The sequence below is a fragment of the Triticum aestivum genome, chromosome 7B, assembly GCF_018294505.1.
Source record: "Triticum aestivum cultivar Chinese Spring chromosome 7B, IWGSC CS RefSeq v2.1, whole genome shotgun sequence".
NCBI lineage: Eukaryota > Viridiplantae > Streptophyta > Magnoliopsida > Poales > Poaceae > Triticum > Triticum aestivum.
Genome location: NC_057813.1, coordinates 704,492,000 through 704,499,542, shown reverse-complemented (window position 1 = coordinate 704,499,542; position 7,543 = coordinate 704,492,000). Strand labels below are relative to the sequence as shown.

General features: G+C 46.8%; 1 long non-coding RNA gene across 1 annotated transcript; it reads left to right on the top strand.

Annotated features, from left to right (window-relative positions):
- The first annotated feature begins 2,134 nt into the window (after positions 1-2,134).
- Positions 2,135-2,667, top strand: LOC123155710 (uncharacterized). Its single transcript, XR_006477582.1, has 3 exons — positions 2,135-2,226; positions 2,358-2,501; positions 2,596-2,667. It is a non-coding gene; the product is annotated as an uncharacterized lncRNA (long non-coding RNA).
- The last annotated feature ends 4,876 nt before the right edge of the window (positions 2,668-7,543 follow it).

Genomic DNA, 7,543 nt, shown 5'->3' with positions numbered 1-7,543 from the left:
GCCCTCCCCTCCCACACCTCCCTCCTGCTGCTTGCCTCTTTTCTGAATCCACTAAATCTGTTGTTGCACTTCTTCTCTGAACCTCTTTCTTGCTGCTCGCTTCTACTCCTCTCTCCATCCCCATGCTTGCTTCTTCTTCTCCTAACCTTGCTGCTGATCTTCTCTGAAGTCTGAACCCCCTACTGCTGCTCTCTGTCCCTCTCTCTCTCTCTCTCTCTCTCTCTCTCTCTCTCTCTCTCTCTCTCTCTCTCTCTCTCTCTCTTTCTCTCTCTCTCTCTCTCTCTCTCTCTCTCTCTCTCTCTCTCTTTCTTTCTCTGTAATTCAATAGAACTAGTACTGTATAACTATATGATATGTTCAGTTTTAGACTTGTGATGTGTGGTTTTAAATTGCTGATCCGTGAACTAAATCATGGCATATGACTCTCTGTTCTTATGTGTGGTAATTAGTTACACATGTCACTTGTGTTCTGCACTTGTTGAATAAAGGATTTCAATTTGTAGTACTGGTGTTAGCTTTGTTCCTGTGGTATAAATGATTTCAATTTGTAGTACTTGTGTTAGCCGAGCATCATCGCTGATCGTCTAGTCCCCGAGGAGAAACGACATCCGTTTTTTGTGGGCAATTCACTTTGCTATATTTACAGCTGATCACCTAGTTGCATTTATTTATTGTTGTTGCTATGCCATCGTGATGACACATTCGTTCATGTTGTATTGCTATTGATTTTGTCTCTCTCCTGATGGTATTTGGGCATTGTTATGCAGGAGCCATGGGTTTGACTTCGGCAAAGGGGATCACCCTCACCGTCTCCTTGTTTTGGCCTCCTCGTGTTTCTGCTCGGCGTCATCACAGAAAACAAAAAGGTTTGTGTCGTTTATCTATTATACTATATGAATCATGCACACTGATACACTATGAGGAGACGGTGCACTGTGAGGTTGGTTTTGTTTTTGGATGAACCTGTATATATTTTGTGTACACACCACTGATTCGTATGGTGCACTATGAGGCTGGAAATTTCCTTTTAAGTTGTGGTGTGTTTGTTCTTGAGAGCTAGTTGTGGAAAATCCCCCTTGTTGTATGGAATCCACTGAAAAAATTCAAAATGGTTCAATATCCCACCACACACTAGTTGGGCCTAGTGATATTGATGAACTGTAGTGTTTCATTGTATTATACCATCTAGTTTGCTTGTATTGTGTCAAGGAAATCAAGGGCATGTGGAAGAGAGAGGAGGTCCATGCAGAAGATGCTATGCTCCACCTCCAACCCACCTTGCCTACTACTACAGGAATAGCATGCCATGGAAGGTCTTTTTTTCTGTTCAGTCCTGCTTGTGCTTGTATTCAAGCAGTCATGTGTGTATAAAAAAAGGTTTAGTCTGCAGCAGTCACATGATATGTCTGTCTACTACACGGTTTGATCATTTCTGAAATCGTGCTAGTTGTTTAGTCTCGTCAGTTTAACAAAAAGAGAACAGTATTGCGATGCTTTACTGAATTGTAGATTGTCGCGGATGAATCTAGCTTGTTGGCTTCAGACTGAATTGTAGATGGTAGCAGGATAATCTAGCTTGTTGGTTTCAGACTGAACTGGTTGGATTCATGTGTACTAGTAGCATCTAAACCTTGCAGACTAAATCATTAGGCACACTGTACTGCACACACTAGTTAATGTTCTGTCTTTTTTAGAACATTTTGTATCTATTGTCTAGTTCTATCCGGTGATACTCGATTAGGGCCCCATGTGTTTGAACAACTAGTCAAGTAACATGGGTCCCCACTAGTGGTACAGCGTCAACTTTGGAAGCAGCTGGAGTGAAATGTGAGAAAAGTTGAACGGCTTACACATTTTCCTGAAATGGTATAGCTTAATTTGTTTTTTAGCTACTGCAGCATTTCTTGAAATGATTTTTATTCTAAGCATTTTTGTCATACTCAATAAGCTAGTTCCTGAATCAAATTTGTTAATGAAATGTTTCTGTAGCATGCTATAGTTAATTAGTTGGCAAGTGTGATGTCCATTCACGCCTCCTCTATTTTTTGCAGGTCTGGCAGCACCGTCGCGTCGACGACGAAGGTGGTGACTGCGGCGGTGAGCGGCGCGAGTTGGTGGCTGCGGGGCTCGATGGCACGGCTCATATATGTGCTTCCGACTAATCCAGCTTCTTTTGGTCTAGCTGGGCATTACTTTGAGTTCATATATGTGCTTGTCACTCCATAGGTTATAGTGATTCCCTCTGTTTCCTTATATGTTCTTGTAGTTTGGTTGCTTTCCTGTTCATGCATGTTTGTACAACTATATATAGTTTTGCTATGAATCAAAGACGACATGCTTTCCTGTTCACTCCATAGGTCATGTGCTTGTCACTTCATAGGTTATAGTTTTGCTGTGAACCTAGGCGTGCTATGTGGGGAAGCAAAGCAGCAGCTCACAACTCCGGCCTGCAACTCCAGATGAAGGCACTCCGACGATGCATCATGCTACTCCCTTGGAAGGTTGGCTCCTGGACCGTAACTTTCTCTCAACTTGTGCTCTTCTTGATACCAGTTCCTTGTATTTCTCTCAACTTGTGCAAATTGCAATATGCAGGGCTTCCTAGTCCGTGGCCTGCCTTCTGGATGGAGCAAGGAGGGGGCATCATCCACACCGCAGAGCTGGTTGGGCCTTAGTACGAACTGGATAAGAAGGGCATCGTCGGGGACATCTCTCGCTTGTGCCATGGTAAGAACAGAGCGCCACTCTGTCGTGCATGTATTGAAATCCTGAAATGTCAAATACGTGTTTGTTCTCAGCTGGGATATTGGATTGTACTTAGTTATGTGACTCGTTCATGTTCGCGCTGCTTGTTAAGTGATTACCTTTATGTACTTGCTACCGGTAGGATGGTCAATACATGCTTGTTTTGTATCTATTCTAGAACAGTTTCCTTGGTCGCCTGATGCTTGATGCATGTATAATGTGACTCACACATCATGAAATCTGAATAACTTTGACATACTTGCTCTGTTATCTTGCACTGGGTTGATACTTGTCATTTTCCCTCCCAAATATATCTCAGTTTTGCTGTTATGAGAATGCTATATGCATGGTTTCTTATTAGATCTCAAATTCTGCAGCTATTTTTCATTGTTAGGAGAATGTTATATGCACGGCTTCACTTGATTATATTCCTAACTTTCTGATTTATAGCTCGTAGATTTTGGCCTTAATTCGTCAAAAGTTGTTGTACAAGGAACTACAGGAGAAGAATCCTAAAGAAAACTTGCACCCAACAAAGCTTGCACCCAACAAAGTTGTTGTACTGCCGTGATTGTAAAGTACCTGCCATGATTTGGCTGTCGTTTGAAAATTTATGTGTTATTGGATCTATTTGAATCAAGTTATTGGTTGTTGCACAAATAGAGAACTGACGTGTGGCACCTAAACAACACACCTGGTCCCATTTCACTAGTGGATCCTTTAAAATAGGAAAGAAACAAAAGAAAACTGACAAATGGGACCTAATTGGATGACCTGGGACCTGGTCCAAAATGGATTGTAAAAAGGCCCGAATAAGAAATGGAAGCAAAAAGGACGAATGCCTAGAAAATAAAAGGGCTGCAATATTGGGCTTGGCCCATGAACCCAACCAAAAATTGATAGACAGAAAAAAACACAAATAGGCTGAATTGTTGGGCTCGGCCCATGTAAAACACTGAATCGGATCGGGCTGATTCTTGTGCCACATCAGCTTGCCATGTTGGATGCCTACGTGGTCTGGGGAGGTTGCTTGTGACCAAAAATTTTGTCGTGGAACCAACGACCTTTTACATATCACAAAGAAGGTCACTAATTTCAGTTTACGACCGCCGGCTTTTGACCTTCTGTTTTTGGTCACAAAAAGGTCGCAAATGAAAAATTATGACCTTTCAGTGACCAATAGTGGTGGTCACAAGTTGACATATTTCTTGTAGTGCATACGTACAAAGGGAGTTAGAGCAACCTTGGCTACCATCAGCAACCTCCCACCACCGGCCACACACGTCCACCACCGCCACATCATGCCCCGTGGGCAGCATCCACCATCGACCCCCCAGCCATGGCCATGGAAGACCGCCGCCCGAGCCAGCTGCTGCCACAGGAAAGGCCGGATCTGGACGCCATGAAGCCTCACAGACCAAGCAGAGCAGCTCACCTTTGCCACCTCGTTGTCCGTGCCACCACGCCGTACCGCCCAGCATCTCCGCCCCGCCATCATCCTCCGGACACGGCCACCGGGAGCACCAGCAGAAGAGTGAGCCACTGCTCAAGGGGAGCCAGATCTGGGCATGGAGCACCCCCAGATCGATGCGGCTGACCCGGACCACCGCCGCCCACGCCACCACGCCACTCGTGCCGCCTCCAAGCGCCACTGCTGCCGGCGCGCGCCCCAGGCCGCACGCAAGCCCCCGTCGCTAGTGGAGCGCCCGCGTCGCGCCATCTGAGTGAGAGGAGGAGAGCCGTCCCCGCCGCTGCCGCTGCCGCGCGGATTTTCCCGGCAACGCCCTCTGGCGGCGGCGGGAGGAGGAGGAGGAAGAGAGGGGGACTGCTGCGGTGGTAGCTAGGGTTCCTCCCAGGTCGCCCACGGGAGCGACATGGGAGGGGAGGGGAGGATGGGGAGGGGAGCTAATCTCATCCAGGAATCATTCAATCGCTTCCACTCTTAGATCCTCATATTATGGTTCTCCTAGTCTCAAAGCAAATCATCTTGGTTGAGATGATTGACCGGGACTGAAACTTTCAGGTGATTGTATGTTAACAATTATGTAAGATGGATTAAAGGGGGCACCCTTTTTTTTGTTTCATTTTTGTAACTCATTTTTGTACTGGGATCTCGCTACCAACACCCCAGTTTCTTTCTTTTCTTTAACCAAAGGTTTTTATACTGCCAGTTGCCCCTAGGTGCCAATTCTGAATGGTTCTAGTTTTTCACTACTTGATTGTGTTTTCAATCTGTCTATGAATACAAGCAGTTTGATTTAAATCTTTTTTGGTATCTGGACTTTTGTCTTATTTGCTCAGATTTTGTGGAGTCTTAATCAGATCGGTATTCTTAATTGGAAGTGATCTTGTCATGGTGATGTCAATAGTGTGGAGACCTCGCAGATGTGATTGCCTTGCCCCTACAAGGTGACAAATGGCAATCTACAAAGCTCCTACCCTTTGCGTCAAAAATAAAATGAAATCTACATAGCTTCACTTGGTAGTGGTTATGTCTATGTTGTTCTTGTTTCATACTAGGGCAGTACTCTGCCGCGGTGCGACAGCCCAAATTTGGGTCGGTCGCCTAGCAGCCCACTGACTAGATTAGCAACGACCGTCAGATTTTTATCTTCCTTCGCGACTCACAGGGCGCAGCTCATCTCGTGCGCATGGAAAAAATCCTCCCGCCTCGTCAGCACACGACTCCACCCCCGTGCGCGGCTCCGACGAGGGCACAGCCGCCGGTTGCTTGCACCCAACGCCTCACAGCGCTGCCCTCCGACATTTGCTGGCGGTCCTAGCTTCTACCTCTGGCCAACCATCTTGGGCACTACGGCTCCCTGTGGAAGCCCCGCTCCCTACTGGTTGCAGCAAAAAGAGACACCTGGTCCCAGCTCGTCGTCGCGTCGGTCATAGCGTTCGTGTTGGCATGGGCACCGCCGCCGCAGCACTACCTCACGAGTTTCAGCCTGCACCATCATTGTTGTTTTGCCTGTAGTAGCAATTGATTCCGCTGGTTCTAGGTTTTTAGTTTGCCGGTTGAAACATTTTATTCTGTCGATGGAGCTTCTGAATCATCGGTTCCATCTTTTCTGTTTGCCGGTGGTAGCATTTGATTCCGCTGTTTCCCCATCATAGCAAATCAGCTCAATGGTGCCAGCTTTTGGTTTGCCGGTTGCAGCAAGTCAGCTCACTCCCCGTGGTCACCCTGGTCATCATCGAAAATAAGAAGAAAAAGCTTGTTCCAGCAAATTTGTACACCGATTCCAGCAAAACTCTGAGATGGTTGGAGCAAAACAAAAAGGCATTGCCACCGTCAACCAACGCCGCCATGCATGCATGTAGCAAAAAAATCACCGGTGGTAGCAAAAACAGGATGTGGTTGTAGCAATACCATGAAGATGAACTCCGGTAGTAGCATTTTTGGGTGCTGGTTCTAGCAAACCTCCCCACCGATTCCAGCAAATCAGGTTCATGGTTGCAGCGCCCCTGCCCCCGCGAGTACAAATTGCCGCCATGAGTCCACACCTCGTCGCGGTCACCGGTTCCAGCAAAATTGAGGCATGGTTGCAGCTCCCAGTCTCACCGGTCGTAGCACCCGACTGCAGGGGAGGAAACGAGGACATGGATGAAAGTACGCCGTAGCACCTTCCCCGTCGTCGTCCACGGTCTCCGCCATGAGCGTGGGCTGCCGGCTCCCCTGCTTGCTGCAATGCCATGAGGGCATTCCGGCGAGGCAGAACCGCCAGCCGCCCATGCATCAACCACCGGGATGCGGGGAAGTTTGTGACGACAGAGGGCAGCTTTGAAAGCAGGAAAAGGGGAGAGACGTTCGCATCACCTGGGAGTGAGGTCTTGATACGTCTCCAATGTATCTATAATTTTTTATTGTTCCATGCTATTATATTACCTGTTTTGGATGTTATGGGCTTTACTTTACACTTTTATATAATTTTTGGGACTAACCTACTAACCGGAGGCCCAGCCCGAATTGCTAATTTTTTTTGCCTATTTCAGTATATCGAATAAAAGGAATATCAAACGGAGTCCAAACGGAATGAAACCTTCGGGACCGATCTTTTTGGAACAAACGTGATCCAGAGGACTTGGAGTGCAAGTCAAGAAGCTTCTGAGGCGGCCACGAGGGTGGAGGGCGCACCCCCCCTACTGGGCGCGCCTCTGTCTCGTGGGCCGCTCGGGCATGCACCGACGTACTTCTACCTCCTATATATACCTACGTACCCCAAAAACATCAGGGACGACCATGAAAAGCTATTTCCACCATCGTAACCTTCTGTATCCGCGAGATCCCATCTTGGAGCCTTTGTCGGCGCTCCGCCGGAGGGGGAATCGACCATGGAGGGCTTCTACATCAACACCATAGCCTCTCCGATGAGTTGTGAGTAGTTTACCACAGACCTTCGGGTCCATAGTTATTAGCTAGATGGCTTCTTCTCGCTCTTTGAATCTCAATACCATGTTCTCCTTGATCTTCTTGGAGATCTTTTCGATGTAACTCTTTTTGCGGTGTGTTTGTCGAGATCCGATGAATTGTGGGTTTATGATCAAGTTTATCTATGAGAAATATTTGAATCTCCTCTAAATTCTTTTATGTGTGATTAAGTTATCTTTGCAAGTCTCTTCGAATTATCGGTTTGGTTTGGCCTACTAGATTGATCTTTCTTGCCATGGGAGAAGTGCTTAGCTTTGGGTTCAATCTTGCGGTGTCCTTTCCCAGTGACAGCAGGGGCAACAAGGCACGTATTGTATTGTTGCCATCAAGGATAAAAAGATGGGGTTTATATCATATTGCATG